This window comes from Leptopilina boulardi, unplaced genomic scaffold, assembly GCF_019393585.1.
Source record: "Leptopilina boulardi isolate dan_hultmark-lab unplaced genomic scaffold, ZJU_Lbou_2.1 LbouV2_367, whole genome shotgun sequence".
In the NCBI taxonomy this organism is placed as follows: Eukaryota; Metazoa; Arthropoda; class Insecta; order Hymenoptera; family Figitidae; genus Leptopilina; species Leptopilina boulardi.
The window spans coordinates 2,280,924-2,299,368 of NW_026137937.1; the positions used below are offsets into that span (position 1 = coordinate 2,280,924).

Sequence of the window (18,445 nt, forward strand, 5' to 3'; positions counted from 1 at the left end):
AATTGAATTTTTGCATAAATTAAACAAACCTTTATGGACATATCAGTAAGTAAATGTACTTTCAAGTAATGAAATAAAAATTTTTAAAAATTAGTTTTTTTTAAAATTTTTAATAATTTTTTTGATAAATAATTGAAATTTTAAGTGCTTTATACACGCGATTTTTTAAAATAATTTTAAATAATTTTAAAATAATTAAAGTATTCAGAGTCCTACAAAAAAAATTTACGGAAGAATTACAAACAAATTTAATCGCATGATTAATTAACACTGTATTCTTAAATTATCTAACAGGTGTTGCTTATTTGATATAATAAAGTCGCTGTTTATTGTTACTTTAATTACTCTTAATTGGCATAAAAAGATTTGTCCATTTATAAATTTGCTTTTGTTAGAAAGAGCGATTGTTGCATAAAAACGAACTTCCCTATTACAACATACATTGAAAAGTTTGTTTTCGAAATATATATATATATATACATATATATATATATATATATAATATAAGTATTTGACTTAAATAAATAAAATATATATATTTGTCTCCAAAGAACTATAAAATAATTATTTAATTTGAAACAAATAAATATGTAAACATATATATTCAGCTCTATGAGAGAATTATAATTTTCTCTGAGTTTAATAACAATTCTAACACACAAAGAGAAGATCCAAGCAGAACGTAATATTGCCTTAATATCAAGATAATATTACCTACAAGTAACATTTATGGAATATTACGCGGTAATGTTGATGTAATATTACATGCTACACTAAAAGGCTTTTTATTTAATGAAAAAATGTTAACGAGGCGGGAATCGAACTCTGAAGTTAACGTCCAACAGTCAAGAGTCTTAACCAACAGACCAATGATACTTCTAGTGTAGTTAGGCTTTTGATAAAATATGAATAACTCTAAGAAACATGTATACCTGTATATTTTGTGAATAACTTGTAATAATAATTGAATATATATATATATATTCAATTATTATATACATATTATATATAATATTATATATATATATATACTGTTTAATAAGGGAAGAAAAATAGTAATTAATTTCCTGACTACATGTATATAGAAGGAAACTCGTAGATAATTGTTGAAAGATTTATTAATTTTTATATACGTAACGAGATGTCTTTATTTCTCATTCTTATAATACGGAAGTGACTTTATGAGACTTTCTTGTGTTACGAAGAAACAAGTCCGAAATCGATCATGAATTTGTATACATATATGCGTGTATGTGTGGAAAGACACCCAACCTACATATAACACTTTTCACTCTGTTGCCAGACAACTTATCGGCGACAAATATGTCCCTGGATATTTAACACTAATTAATGTAAAGTCACATCTTCTTCCGGCTTTCAAGAGAGTTACATAAACGCAAATTGACTTCAATCTGCGTGTAATTCGGTAAATATACGCACGCATATGTAATCTCGTAAGCCAATTCTGTCACGTTAAAAAAAAAAAAAAAACAAAAAAAGAGAGAGAGAGAGAAGTGAATTTCAATTACTGAGAGTTTTTTGATTCTCACTTTCTAAGGTCATTTTTTATTACCTTATTTCTTTTTTTCTATCTTCTTTAAATTATATATGCGTTCGAATAGTTCACTGAACGGTTATCGACTCAAAGACAGCGCCGAGAACAAAAAGTTTTAATTTATATATATATATATATATAAGAGGACGCTAGCAAATTATTAATTAAAGTGGGTCAGGGGATATTGAGATAAATGAGCTATATAACAGAAACCGTCTGTTGTTTGTCTCTATACGACAAAAAAAAGTGAGGGTGAAAAACTATTAGACAAAAAAAAATTTGTACTTTTAGACACTTGGGAATTTAAAAGGCGAGCTTTGTTCCTAATTCAAATGCTTCATTGGAATTTTTCAATTCAAACCATTTTTTTTCTCAGTGTGGTTCTGTTTTATTTGGAAAAATTTATAGATCTTTTTTTCGACCTTGAAATTTATTAGCGAAAAATTATTCATTCATTATTGTTTTAAATTATTACCCATTAGGCGCTTTACAAAAAATTATGTATTTTTTTTATCTCAAAAAACGTTTTCTTTGCATTTTTTTTATCAGAAGAATTGTTTTAAAAAAATATATTTTTTTATTTCACTGTAAAACGAGAGGTATTAATTTAATACCAACATTAGATACTAAATTGCCTTTTGGTTCTATTTTAATACCTAAAATCGGTACTATTATAGTACCTTTTTTTACAGTGTCAATTTAATTTTTTTATGTTTTTTAGAATTTAAACCATATCCCAGATAGCACGTAAGCTTGCAGCAATCTTGCGGCAAGCTTTGTCGCGCAATATTACCAACCTGGCATGGAAAACTTGCCGTAAGCTTACTGCAAACTTTAAATGTCCCACCTTACTTAAGCTTTGCAAGGTAAGCTTACCGAAAGATTGCAGTGTAAGGTTGCTGCAAGATTGCACAATGAGATTATTGCAATATTGCTTAATAAGCTTGCACGGTAAGCATGTAGCAATGTTGGTGCAAGGTTGCCAAATAACCTTGCTTTAAATCTACAAAATTTTTTTTTAAATGTTGCGGCTAATTTATATAATAAAATTTTATAAATTAGACGAAACATTAAAAACAAAAATTTTTTTAGATTTAAAGTAAGGTTATTTGTTAACCTTGCACCAACCTTGCTACAAGTTTACCGTGCAAGCTTACTGAGCAATCTTGCAGTAATCTTACACTGCAATATTTCGGCAAGCTATCTTGCAAGCTTGAATCAGGTGGGGCATTTGAAGCTAGCACTAAGCTTGCGACATGTTTGTCGTGCAAGGTTGGCAATATTGCGCGGCAAGCTTGCCGCAAGGTTGCTGCAAGTTTACGTGATATTTGGGATATAAGAAGCAGAAAGTTGAGACAATTTATCCGTAGAAATTTTATAGAAAAATTGGACCAGAGAGATCGAGAGACTTGACAAGGTATCTAATTAACCCTTTGAGAACAAGTGTTACTTTCAGGCAACATGAGCATTTTTTTGTCATCTTAAGTATAAGTGCCTTAATTTTTGAAACTAAATATTAGACCAATGTTTTTCATTTAGTTTAATAAATTTCCAATTCTAAACTCTGCTTTTGAAACAAAAAAACCTTACACCGAAAAAAAAATATTCTTGTATTCAGAGGAAAATTCTTCTTATAGAATCCTCTTGAATTTTATTCTTAAAACAAGAGTATTACTCTTTAAATGAGACTATTTTTCTCTAATTTCAAGAGGATTGAAACAAAAGGACTATTCCAGAGCATTCCTCTTATATAGAGAGGAATAATCTTTTTAGAATAAAAATAATACTCTTAGAATTTAGAGTAATCTTCTATGTTTAAGAATATTCCTCTAAATTCTAAGAGGATTTCCCATTGAAAGTCGCTCATGCGCAAAGATGATTGCGTCATATCATTTACGTCGCGTCATAAATCGCATATTATGCGTGAAAAAATTTTAGTTTCTGTGTGAAAAAAGGGGAATAAACCAAAATGGATAATAATCTTTAAAAATATTTTGATAGAATTGCAACTTACACAATACGTGCCTATTTTTGAAGGTAAAAGAAATTTTGAAGAAAATTTAAATAATTTTGAGGTTATGCTATTTAAAATTTTATTTTATTACGATTTTGATTTATTTTAATTTTATTTAAAATAAATTTTCAAATTTAATAAATTATATGTTTTGCGCATAAAAATATTATTAAAAATAGATTTAGTTGATTTTATTCAAAAAAAAAAAAAAATTAAAATCAATTTCAATTTATTTATACTCAAACAGATGTAAATCATGGAATAACAAATTTTATTCCTTTTAATTTTATAAATTATATCTATGACATACAAACTAGATGATTGCATTTTTATTATTTCAGAGTTCTTTTTAAGATAATATTTTCCTCTTAAAATAAGAGTATCCTCTTAAATTAAGAGGAATAATTTTACATAGAGGACAATCCTCTTAAACCTAGAGGACATATTTTTGCAGCATATACTAGAGGAAAATATGCATTGAAATAAGAGGAATCCTCTTGAAACAAGAGGATTTTTTTTCGGTGTAGTAAGTTTCGCTGTAAAAATTGTTTAAAAATGAAAAATTATGATTTTTTAAGAAATAATTTGGTCCTTAAAGTGTTAAATTGAAAATCTATTCTTCTTTTTTTAGTAAGAAAAAAATAATAATTTGAGATTGTCTGAAAACCCATAATGGAAATTAAATTTCAAGGTTATTTTATTATAATAGGTATAATAATTTTTTATATTAAATCAATTTACAATATTTATCAACGGACTTGAAAGTTGTGACAATAAATTATTTTTACAACTTAAATCCGTTGTTCGATATTTTTCAAAAATTTGAAAAAACTAAAAAACGCCTTTATAATATTGTCCATTTCTAAACTGAAAACATTTATAGCAAAATTGTGTGATAAAAATTTACCTAATATGGAAAATCCTTGTCCATTAAAGGAAGTATGATGAAACTTGATAAAAAAAACATTTGCAATTTCCGTATCCAAATCACAAGAGAAACACTATTTCACAATCACTTCCGCATCATTATACATATATACATATATATATATAGTATTAATCCGTTCTAAGGATCATCTTTGACGATGAATTCTTCACCGATGCAGAAAATTGAATGAAATCGTTGTAATGCACTTATAAATGATTAGCATTCGAAGATAGAAAAAAAAATAATAATAACTCGCGCGTGCCTAAGTCACGTGGAGTTTAAGCTTCGTACACACAAGTCACGACTGAAATGTTGAGCCATTGTATAGTACGTGCCACAACCGTATGTATAGTATAGATCCTTGTGTGTCGAAAAATCATAAGAATTCTATATTGCGAAGGTCGGACCGTTTGACGAGGGTAGTTCGTATACCCACGACACCCCATGTAGAACTGAGCCCTCATTCTATGGACCAAACATCTGTCCTTTACCCCCCTTAACCTCCCGCCCTTTAGCCATCGTCGCATTGCCTGCGCTACGCATGCTGTCTCGTGTCTCACTATTTTTTTTTTCTCTTTCCTTCTCGTGCCCACTCAGTACATGTGCCAAAATTGAAACTAAAATCATGTGGAATGAAAATTTTGATAGATTTATGGAGGAGAGTTTAAAATAGTATATATACAGATGTTCATATTAAATATTTTCTTCCTTTTTTGTTTTCATATGATTTTCCCATTATTTGTGTGTGCGTGGGTGGGTGGAATAAAATCATTAAATACGTTCATGGAGAAAAATATTTTGTTTCCGTAACAAAATACTTTTTTCTTTGCAACAAAATTTTGACCAAAAAAAAAAACTTATTCTCAATATTAATTTTTATTGTCTAAGGAAAAATTTGTTTTGAATAAAATTAAAATAATGTACAATTTTTCGTTTTTGAACAAAATTTTTTTTTTTTTTTGATAAATGTTTATTTTAAAATAATTTTATTTAAAAATGTACAAAGAAGATTATAAATCAAAAAAATACATATTTTATTGGGACGCATGATTAAGTTCTAAAGTTAGTCAGAATTTTCATTTTATCGAATTTCATTTGTCATAATTAGTTTTGAGCCGAATTTTTATTTATTCGAATTAATATTTTGCATAATTTTCATCAAATCGATTTTCTATATTATAAAATTTTCATATAACAGAAAATTTACTTCACAGAATTTTTATTTCTTCAAATTTTTATTTGTCAAAATTTTTATTTCCTCGAATTTTCATTTAACATAATAGGCATATTTTAAAGAATTTTTATTGGGTATAGAATTTTATTGCATAAAATTTTCATTCAGATGAATTTTCATTTGTTCGAATTATTATTTGATATAATTTTTATATAACCGATTTTTTATACTACAGAATTTTTACTTAACCGAAAAATCATTTAATAGAATTTCTAATTAATAGAATTTTTATTTGTCCGAAACAGAAAGATTTCGGTGTGATTTTTAAAACCAACCAATCCAAAATTATCCCTAAAATTGTGATTGGTTGATTTTAAAAACCGCGCCGAAATCTTTCTGTTTCGGACAGAATTCTATCAATTAGAAATTGTATTAAATGATTTTTCTATGCAATGAAATTCTATAAAAATTCTTTAAAATATGCCTATTATGTTAAATGAAAATTCGAGCAAATAAAAATTTTGACAAATAAAAATTTGAAGAAATAAAAATTCTGTGAAGTGAATTTTCAGTTATATAAAAATTCTATAATATAGAAAATCGGTTTGATAAAAATTATGCAAAATATTAATTCGAACAAATAAAAATTCGGCTCAAAACTAATTATGACAAATGAAATTCGATAAAATGAAAATTCTGACTAATGATTTTTAGAATATAATAATCATGCGATTTATTTTATTTATAACCAAATTATTATAATAACAGAATATGTCAAAGGAAAAATATAAATTATATAATAAAATCGAAATTTTCACTTGGATTATAAAAAAAAAAACCCTAAATGATGTGTGAAAATAATTTTGTTATCGGGAGATTTTTTATAATAATAATGAGTAAAGCACCTTAGAATACAAAAAAAAGAATGAGCCAAAATATAATAAGTTTGAAATTGAAATTCTTGACATTTAAAGGCAGTTAAGCGTGCTGTTGAAATTGAAGGCAGAAATCCGGTGCTTAATGTATCTTGCAACTTGTACCGGAAGTGGCATGTTAATAAACCGATCCTGCCCTCCATCATGATTCGTGCCCCATGGTCACATTACAGTCAGGTCGTAATTAGAATTGTTTCACGGTTTATTAAGGACGAGCTGCATGTAAGCATTTCTGATGGGCGCGTCGATTCGCGAGAAAGATCTTGATACGTTTGAGGAAACACGCTTCTTATGTGTTATATGACTTTTTCAATTGGCCACGAGATTAAAACGCGATACTCTCAACAATGCAATATAAAAATTTAATTGTTATCTATACTATATATAATTTGTCGGGTTTTAATTATTATATCTATTATTCTTCAATTAGTCTTTCATTTATAACTATATGTACATAATATTTATTTAATTATTTTATTATACTTTCTTTATATTTCTATTTTACTTATGTATAGGATTTATTTTCATTTGTTTAAGAAATAAGGAGCATAGAATATTTTAATCAATTGTGTTATGAACAAAGAATTATTCTAAAAAATTTAATTTTTAACATAAATTAATTAATTGGAAATTTTGAATTTTTATATTAAAAAAAATAACGATTTTTTTTTAACTTTGGGCATGATTTTTTTTATTTTTACATATATAACTGGAAATACTAAGAATATTTTGTGCAAAAAGTATTTCTTTAAGTATATTATTAAAAAAAACATTTTTTTTCTATTTTTCAAAATTTAAAAAAAAAATAATTTCATTCTCAAATTTAAACAGAATCTATAAATAGAGAAGACTTGCGTGTAGAAAAGTATTTTATATAATATATATACTCTGTTAATTTAGTCTGAGGTGAATTCCTAATTTTTACTTTATCGTTCCGTTCTGTTTCTCTAATCAAGATTTTGAAATTGATGAGAGGAACAGAGAGCTGATTATGTTTGCAGTGTAACTAAATTATATAAGCACATGTGTGTTTCCTAAATATTTTTATTTTTCAAAAATAGTTTACAATTTACTATTATTTTAAGTGTGTGTGCAATTTAAAAATAACGTTCAGTGAAATAATTTCAATTGTTTTGACGCTCCATATGTTTAACATCATAAAAAAGAAAAGAAAACTTTTACGACGACACATTAAAGTAGTAAAACAAGGCATTTTTATCCCTTTTGAAAGTTGTTAGCGCCGCGCTATACAGAATCGTTTATGACTTTATGATAGTTTTATTATGCAATAGATGCGTCTGTATGATAATCACAATAAGTGGACTTTATAACGCACAAGAATATTAAATTTTATATTTATAAAAATTTCTATTAAGTAAACAAAATTATAAAGAGAAATTTGTTAAATGTTTTTTTTTTTTAAAGAAATTACTTAATTCCACAAATTATTGATTATTAAAAAAAATTGTATACATGAGACTTTCTTTTTCAGTGTGAAAAAACAATTTATTTCATAAAAATAAGATTATCGATAGATAATAATTTACAAATTTTCTTTTAAAATATATATGGACAACTGAACGTCATCTCACGATTAATTTCATTAAGAAAAAAAAACCGGTTCATTCTTTTGACGTTTAAAATTCAATGGTCATGAAAAATCAGTTTATCAATGCGCAGTGACAAAATCTTATATTCATGCCTCATTAAGAAATTGATTTAATAATCTTTTTCTAACATGACTTTTATATATTTTTTTTTCTTTAAACGAAAATCTTGATAAATTAATCCTGTCATAATTTGAAAAACATAAAAATTTTATGTTTAATTTTTTGGTACATTGAGTTTTGACAAAATGTAATGAAATGTCAAACACGAGATTTTTCTCACAAGATTAGATAATAAGAGCTTTTGAAAGTTTCGAACTATAAAAAAGGATCAAAAACTTTCTAATTTTTCATATATATATATTTTATTTGGAATATTTAGTGAGAAGTTAAGAAATTTGAGACCATTTTTTCCCAATACCAAAAGTATCAATTACACACGATTTGTAATTTAAGATGACAAATTATATCTCTTTGAAAAAAGGGATAAAAGTATTTATATATATTATTTGAACACTAAAAAGTTGCAAGTCATCATAAGATGTGTCTAAAGAAGAAACTTAATTTAGGTATATATAAGGGATGTAAAATAGAAAAGATTATATTCAAGTTAAAAATACTTGACATTCGAATGACATGGGATATATAGATTTTGAAAAGAGAGAAAGAGAAAAAAAAATGCAAATCATGTAAGAAAACTGGTATGAGAATATTGAAGCGAAGCATAAACTTAATAATATAGATATGACGTGTGCGTTTGGAAGGGTGTAAATTGTTTAGTTGTCAGACTGTATAAAGATGAGGTAGGAAGGAAGGGAAAAGAGAATAATTTGAAAGAGAGGAAGGAAGAAAGATGAAAAAACAAGAGGGAGAATTGTACGTAAAGTGAAGCAGCAATTGAGTGAAATTGGTGCCAATTAGGGGCATAGTGATCGAAGTAGTATTCGTGATTTCGAGTCGCGCGCGTTTCAATGATGGAACTCTCTCGAAAACGTCGCTATTCGCGTTCTAACGAACTGATGATAAAGAACGAGGAATGCCCTCCGGAGCCAAGACTCTCGACGAGTCATCTCGCAACCTTGACGCCAGTTTCTCCTAACAAGGGTTACAGCTTCTCTTTTTCTTTATTTCTATCCTCACTTCCACGTATGTGCCAACATGTACTACTTCCATATACTATGCATTATATTATACCCACCATCCAAGAAGCTATCTATTTTTGCCAAGTATACATTCTGCTATATAGGTATACAGGAACACGTTACTGACCTCCGAATGACATCCTACTCCCTTTTCGCAAAACCCATAAGGACACCAAAGTTGTTTGAGAGCAATCGTGTGGAAATGTTTATTGCTTCTTTTTTTTTTTTTAATGCTGATGATGATGTACTCTACGTAGAAGAAAGATTATTACCTTCAAGGACAATTGTTTTCTATTTCTTTGTTTAAAATTCTTTAAAGCATTTCTTGCAAAGTGAATCAGTATACAATTACTGCGTATTCGACTTGGATCTTATAACTCTCGTCATGGGTAAGAGTATATATATTTTATGCCCTGTTGAGCAAAAGTAGATCGATTAAGGTGATTTATAAATAAAGAAAGTTGTTTGGATAACTTATCGATTTCTTATGTCATCATTAATCTGTCGACTTGTGGGTATTTTTTCAAAGTCAGTTTCTATTTCACCTCCTTTTCTGATGATGGGAAAAAAGAAAACGTTTTACTCCCTTGAGCGAAAAAAAAAAGATATTTTGCTCCCTCTTCACTGTCAGAAACATGTATTTTGTAAGTAACAGAACACACTTATTCAAGGGTATGATTTTGAAATTTTATTTTGATTTCCACTTTGAGTTTCATTTTCACGCATGAAGAACTCCATACCTCGAAAACTATTTGAAAATGTCATGAATTTTTTATTCTTTCAAATGTGTTTTATTTAAAACTATTTTTTTCCCCTATGTTCACACGAAAAAAAAGTAGAATTTTTACCCCAAAATCGGTATAAAAATTACCTGCAACAAATTTTATCCTAGTTGAGGGCGCCACCGTCTATGTGAATTAGCATTGGTGAAAATTACCCGCAACAAAATTTACCCAGAGTTTTTTCTGTGTTCTATCTGAAACAATGCATCTTCTAAATTCTTTTGAGAATTTCGTGATTGCAGAGAAAGATTTTTCCGTCGATTAAATAATTAAATTTTAATGTTGATTGATTTTGACAATTCAAAAATTTTTAATTCCGGAATTTTTTGTTCACTTTGAACGATATTAGGTTATAGGCTGTTGGTCTTATAAAAAATTGGCCCATGCATGACGATTTTTTTTTTTTGTTTGAGTCTTCTTATAGTTAGCGATACTAGCGCTCATGTGGAGAAACTGTTGCAACTCAGGTGGGAGATGAATTTTGACAAATGGCGGACATGTGAATTTAATAATTTCATAAAGACCGCGCAGATCTCCGCATGTGTTTTGCGTTTAGAAGACGAAAAAGGTAAAAATTCTTGAGTAGCATAATATTTTCACGTTAGAAGTACTTCAATCGCTAACTATGACATCGAACAGAAAAGAAAAATTACTTTTAACGGAAAATGGGAGCTCTATATACTACTTCGTGAGTTTTACTTTTATATAAAAAAATTTCCAATTATTTTAATGTAAAATCAAAAATAGATTTTATTGAATTTTTCAAATGAAATGAAGACTTTAAACATAAATGTTTTATATTAAAAGTTGATTCGTTTTGTGTATTTTCACTTTAAAAATAACAAACATAACCTAATATTTTTTTACCATAAGGTCCCTTTTTGCATTAAGCGTTACATTTAAATAAAGATCGAGTATGTTATTTTCAAGAGAAATCAACTATCGTAATATACGTCGTTTGTTCTTATTATGATAATACAATGATTTGTTTCGGAAGGAACATATTATAATAACAAGTGATGAAATAATTTGCTCCGGAAGAATATAAAAATCATATTGTTACAATGATTAATGCCAATAAGTTTTAGAGTGGGCCGAATAATCCTTTTGTTTATATAATTTGTTCAAAAAAAAAAAATTTACTTTTTTTCGTGTTTTTTTATTTTTTGAAATGGAAAGTTTTTTAGCCTATAGGATCTTTCACTAAACTCTTAGAAAAGCAAATTAAAATACATTTTATTTTAAAAAATAAAAAAAAGTAAATTTTTTAAAAAACAAATTATATAAACAAAAAAATCATTAGGCCCAGTCCAAAACTAATTACAAAATTTTCTTATTATTTTCATTTGTGTAAAAATAAAAAAAAAAAGTAAAAAAAATCACGCCTAAATTAGAAAAAAATAATTTGTTTTTAAAAAATCGCCTATGTTATATATTTTTTCCCCATTCGTGCGATGCATAATGATTTATGAATATAAAAGATTTTAAAAGATACAAATCACATATTGTATTTTAACATCATAACATTTTAACAGTAATTGACTCTATGGCATAATTGTAACCGAGAGGAAGATATTTATTAAAATAATCTAATCGGATAATAATCGTAAAAGATTCCATTTAAAATTAGTGTCTAACTGTTAAACATACATAAGTCTTTGGGTAAAATAAATAATAATAATAATAATAATAATAAAAATGTAATTTTTGCTCTGTAAGAAGAAATAATTGTTATTAGCTGACTATATAATTACAGCATTGTTAAAGAAAACGGTATCTACTAAAAATTTTTTGATTGCTTTTAATGTTATCGTCGTTAAAATATCCCTACTACCCAACCTCAAAAAAGGGGTAATTTTCCAACCCCTAACCTAAAAGGGAAAATTCCTCCTTACCCACCTCAAAAAGTGGAAATTCTCCCCTCCCTTACCTCAAAATGGAAAATCCCCTTTTACCCACCTCAAAAGGGAAAATTCCCCTTTACAACCTCAAAAAGGGGAAAACCACCCTTCCCCACCTCAGAAAGGAAAATTCACCCCATCCTTAACCTCAAAAAGGGGAAGTTCTCTTCATCTCCAACCTTAAAAAGGGAAATTCTAAAATGTTTGTTAAGAATAACATTTAAAATGGGACAGTAATGTAGAAAAAATAAATTTGACAATTAAAATGAATGTATATATATATGTAAAAATTTCTGTAAATTATTTTTTTATTTCAAATTTCCCCAATTTTAGTGTTGTTTATTTTATATATGTATGGCTTGAAAACCCTCTTATATTGATTCTGAAAAAATTTCTTTTGAAAATGGTCAATCTCAACACCACGTGTCTTGCACATTTTTCACAAGTGAACTGCAGGTCAAAGTGGCACACACCTCTGCTTTAAAGCGAACCCAAACAACGGTGTATATATAAATATACTGAAAAGGTCTTTCTCTCTCCCTTCTTTACAACTGAAAATTATTGCCATAATCCTTCAAAATTCAACCTTCTTCAATATTTCTTATTCTGAACCTCCCTAACAGATTTTCATTTTAATGATTTATTTATTGTAATATTTGTTAATTTTACTTTTTTTCTATATGAATTGTTGTACGCGATTTAGTTACTGTGGATTTTTAAATGTTTTATATGTTATAAATATCAAATTTTGCATTAAATAATCATTTTATTTTAATATTTTTTAAATTTAGCGCCATTATCAATATTTTTGTTTTACATAGTTGGCAATTCCTACTTGTCATTTACCAATATTCCTAACCTAGAAATTTTGCTATTTAATTTTGTCGTGAATTGACAAAAATTATTCGTTTTTTCCACTATTGCTTTCACATGGAGGGAGTATTGTAATACCAAAAATTGATCAAGATTAATCTAGTCAAACTATATTTTTCACATTTTAAAATTTTTAAAAAGCGTTTTTTTTGTTCATAATTGTAAAAAAATGTTTCTTTAAAGTTTCAACTTTATAAAGAGTATTAAATATCATTAAATTAATTCCATAAAAGATTAAAATAATCCATTTTTTTATTAAATTCGTTTTTAAATTTTGTAAATAAAACTTTCTAAGTAAAATTTCTGAAACTTTGCAATTTTAATCTTTGGATGTATTATTTTAATCTTCAATAGATTAAAATAATTCATTCAAAAATTAATGAAATTGCAAACTTTCAAAAAATAAACTTAGAAACGATTATTTTTACTAAATTGAAAAACATTTAAAAACGTGATGTTTGGTATTGTTTTATTATTAATTTTTAATATATTGCATCTATTTTATACTCTCTAAATCTAAATTAGTATGTAATAATTTTAACTAATTTGAATTAGTGACTCACTGTTTGCTGTTGAATGAGTAAAATTTAACTAATTAATAATAAAAAAAATTTATTATCGTATTAGTCAAATTTTACTATTTCAAAAGTAAAAATTTGAGTCACTGATTCAAATTAGTTAAAAATTTTACTATAACTCAAATTCAGAGAGTAGTTTCCAAACCTCAATGAGGAATAAACAAAGTGTGTTTATGAAATGAATAGAAAAAATCCATAATTCAATTAAAGTAAATTAAATTAAAAATTAATTATGGACGGCCACATGAAAAGGGACCAGTTTGTCGATTACAATAAGAATTATTTTTGCGTGAATATTAATGCAAATATCGCTCTTGCACGGAGAAAAATGGAAAAACGAATAAAGTAACTTTTACTATACTTTAAAAGTAAAACCGGAACTGTCCGCAGTTTCTGCGCATTTCTGGAAATTTTTACTACAGAAATATTAAAGTTACATCGAAAATAGTAAAAATTATTCTGGAAATAATAAATTTTACTATTTCTAGAGGAAAAAATTGATAGAAATGCGCAGAAACTGCGGACAATTCCGGTTTTACTTTTAAATTTGTAAAAGTTACTTTATTCGTTTTTCCATTTTTTTCCGTGTGTATATAAAAGAAACTAAAGTAGTCCCTTTTCATGCGGTCGTCCACAAATTAAAAATGAAATTAAACCTACAACATCACAGGAAAAAAAATGTTATTATAACACTAAAAATGGTGTTAAATTTTTTAATAACAGTTGAGGGCGCCACTATTTATGTAATTTAGCATTGGTTAAAATAACAAGCAACAGAAATAACTCTACTATTTTTTCTGTTTTTGTGTTCATATGCTGTATTTGGGAATTTCTTTTGTCTATATAACTCAAAATGAGTTAAAGAAGTATAATTTTTGATGTAATTTATAATGATTATTGTACAGAGACGACGGGGTTGAGTCTAAAAGTTTTTTTTTCTGTGATGTATGTTTGACATACAAAATCTCGAATAGTCCAAGTTCAAAAAAAAAAACTGATTGCTAAAGTTTGAAATAGAATTTTTTTCTGTGTATGGTTATTTTGATAAAATCCTTGTATGATTAATGAGCCATTTTATTAAAGACAGACAAACGAGGCATTGTGTATTACAGAATAGGGTTTGTTCACATGGAAAGTATAAATGTACAATTTAGAAAAACGCAGAAAGCGATTTCACCTAGTTTCTTCACTAGTCCATAATTTACAATTAACAAATAAATCAAGGGAAATTTTGTATGGTGCTCTTTTGTATATATATATATATATATATATATATATAGTGTTGTTGTAGAATATATACATATATATATATATATATAAAATGAAAACGAAAGCAGCTGCAGTATATACTTGTGCGCGATATATTTGCTCACAAGGAGACGATGTTTATGGTGCTCAAGTACCGGCTTTTAGATTCTAGGTGGCGAACCCGATATCGACGAAGCGTGTTCGCACAGCTTGGCACGCGCTTTAAAAGTCACGTACATACACACATTTATATACGAAAGCGGCGATTTCGAAAGCGAACTCTTGTGTGATTCTTATTTAACGTTATTTAATTTAGAAATTCCTTTGATCATCGTTTCCACTACATTATTCATCAAGTCAATCTTGAGACGAGAGAATCTTATATTATATTGAAAACGATGAAAAACTTGCATGTTTCCACCGATAAATATTGAATGTCTCGCAGAACTTTGCACTTTAAAGTATATGAAAAAAATTTTCAAAAAAAAAAGAGAGAATTAATATTTTTTTTTATTGAATTTTCTTCATTACTTTCAAGGAAAGATGTTTTATTTTTTTGTGTCTACACAGGGAAAAAAATTTCATCAGGAACAGCGAAAGCTTTTACTATATACACTGAAAAAAAATTATGTAATGGGAACAAAATCGTTTGGTTAGGCAATTTTTGTTATAGAGCCATCTTCACCAAACATTTGGTTAGGCCAACAAAATTATTTGGTTGAACATTTTTAAATTCCAACCAAAATTTGGTTAAGACAACAAGATAATTTGATTAACACAACAAAATAGTTTGGTCTAAAAAACCAAATGATCGTTAGTTGTTGTAATTTAATTTTACTAAAATTTAATTATTCTTTTGTTTTTAGCTAATGACTAACTGAAGGACAGGAAGGAAGATAGTAGAAGGATGAAGAAAAGCATATTGTCGTACTATTCAAAATTTAGTGTCTTTTTTTTTTGAAAAGTACGACAGTATAGCTCCCAGTCTTCGCAGAAGTGCAATCAAGAGGAAGGGATCTCAGGGAGTGGCCCCTGAAGTGACAATGCATCCGTCGTTGGAATTTGCGAACGGTGAGTCTCTTTTTATTTAACCCTATCTGTTTAAATCCGATATAAAAAAAAAACTGGAAATCGTAGAGTTAAAAATAATTATTAAATTATTTAACCAGTCTAAGTTGATTTATCTAAATCACAAAAAAATCCTTAAATGGAAGGCATTGTTTGCCATCTTAATTATTTTACTACAGTTTGATTATTATTAAAATTTTCGTACCCTAAAGACAAATTTTTTTCAAATGTTGAAAGAAATCGGAGACATGATTTCTTTTGAAATTTTGTAAAATAAGAATTTAGTACATTTCGTGTTACATTTTATTCGCGTTCCATATGAATCGAGCCTAAGTATATATATATCTATATGTGTTTATAGGGAGCTGACAGCAGCTGTGGTCGATAGACCACATGGCGTATTATGCTCTTGTCGGGATGCAAGCAAATCGATTTTATCTTTATATTTTGCTAACTATAATGTTCAAGTTGTCGATATACAATATTTAAGGTTTGATTATCACATACAAATAGCGCATTTAATCGGTACTCGGTTATATTTAACCGAGGTATTTAAAATTAAATTAATTAAAAATTATTTTGAAAAATTTTCATAATACAGAATTTTTATATAAAGGATCCGAAAATTCACTTCATTGAATTTTTATTTGTTCAAATTTTCATTTGTCAGAATTTTTATTTGCTCGAATTTTCATTTAACATAATAGGCATTTTGAAGAATTTTTATTGGGTAGAATTTTCTTTAAGATGAAATTTCATTTGTTCGAATTATTATTTAAAAGAATTTACATATAACCGATTTTTCATATACTAAAAAATTTATTTTTAACCGAAAAATCATTCAACAGAATTTCTAATTGATAGAATTTTCATTTGTCTGAAATTAAAAATACCCGAACAAACAATCGACAGAAAGATTTTAGCGCGATTTTTAAAATCAACCAATCACAACTTTATGGAGAATTTTTGATTTCGGGTATTTTCAATTTCGGACAAATGAAAATTCTATCAATTAGAAATTCTGTTGAATGATTTTTCGATTAAATATAAGTTCTGCACTGAAAAAATTATATTCTAAATTTAAGAATTTCTTCTTAAATAGACGCCAAGAATATTCCCCACTTAAAGTTAGTGGAGAATAATAGTTAAGAATATATTCTTATTGTAAGAATATTTCCCACCAACTTTAAGTGGGGAATATTCTTGGCGCCTATTTAAGAAGAAATTCTTAAATCTAGAATATAATTTTTTCAGTGTGCAGGCAGTATGAAAAATCGGTTATATGAAAATTCTATCAAATAATAATTGGAACAAATGAAGATTTATCTAAAAAAAATTCCATGCAGTAAAATTCTAACTAAAAAAAATTGTGAAATTTTAGGGCTATATAAAAATTTTGTAATATAGAAAATCGGTTTAATGAAAATTCATGCGCCCGTTAAATAAAATATCTGTTAAATGAAAATTCGGTTAAATTATAATTTTTGAAAAATAAAAAATAGATATGAAAGTTTAGTAAAAAAAAAATTCAAAACGTCCAATTAATCCTGTTTGTTTGGTAGATATACAATATAATTATGTAATGTATTATTCATTTTGTAAAACATTAATTCGGCAAAGAGAAGAAATATTTTGACACATATACATAAACTCTCTAAATCTGAATTAGTAAAAATTTTAATTAATTTGAATTAGTTACTCACTTTTTGCTTCACAGAAAATTAATAGGCATTAAAATAAGCTGCAACGCTTATTATTTTAATCCAATTTTGCTTATTTTAATCCATTTTGGTATTAAAATAAGCAAAATTGGATTAAAATAATAAGCGTTGCAGCTTATTTTAATGCCTTTTAATTTTCTGTGTTCTCAATTAGTAAAATTTTACTAATTATTAGTAACTTTTACTAACAATTAGTAAAATTTAACTAATTCTACAGTAAAAAGTGTGTCACTAATTTAAATTAGTAAACATTTTTAGTTTTTACTAATTCAGATTTAGAGAGAAAATATGCATATACTTTTTGACGTCATTTATTCAAAAAGAAATATTTATTTCGGTTATATATTATGTTGCTTATCTAAATTACGGTTGAATTGAAACTAAACAAATGTTCATTTTCTTAGTAATAAATTCTGAACCAAAAAGCCCAAGATGATTGTATCCGAACTCGTTAAAAGGACCTTTTAGAGAAATAATTCGAAAAGCAGACGTCATCGAGCAGTGAGTTTTGTATTCTTTGCGACATATACGTCAAAAATAATGGATGTAAAACGTAAAAAAAAAGAAGGGTAATAACAATAAAAGAAAGCGAAATGAATGTGCGACACTCACAAAAATGCCCCTGAAACTTTTAACGAGTGAACGAACCACTACAAGCATCTCTAATTGGTCTGCGACAATGAGCTCTCATTTTCTTGTTTGAAATGCCAATCTCTTGAAAATTAAAAGGTGATTTTTGTCCCAATGAAAGGGAAAATATTTTAATTTTAAACTATTAAAAAATATTTTTCAAATATTTTTAATTATTTTTAATATTATGTTAATATATATTGTTCATTTGCTTCTTATTTTTGTGAAAAAATTGCCTCACTTTACCTTATTTAAAATAGGGCTATAGTCAGGGTCTTCCCAATTTTCC

At 27.0% G+C, this 18,445-nt stretch overlaps 1 protein-coding gene across 2 annotated transcripts in view; it reads right to left on the minus strand.

Annotated features, from left to right (window-relative positions):
* Window positions 1–18,445, minus strand: part of LOC127287031 (disheveled-associated activator of morphogenesis 1) — a 115,519-nt gene that overhangs the window by 86,175 nt on the left and 10,899 nt on the right. The window contains exon 1 of one of the 2 annotated variants that reach the window (XM_051313737.1): window positions 4,477–4,949. The exons of the other annotated variant lie outside the window; for it this stretch is intronic. The gene's annotated coding sequence lies outside the window, so the exon portion shown is untranslated. Of the gene's footprint in view, window positions 1–4,476; window positions 4,950–18,445 lie in introns of those variants that run through there. 2 annotated transcript variants of the gene reach the window in all.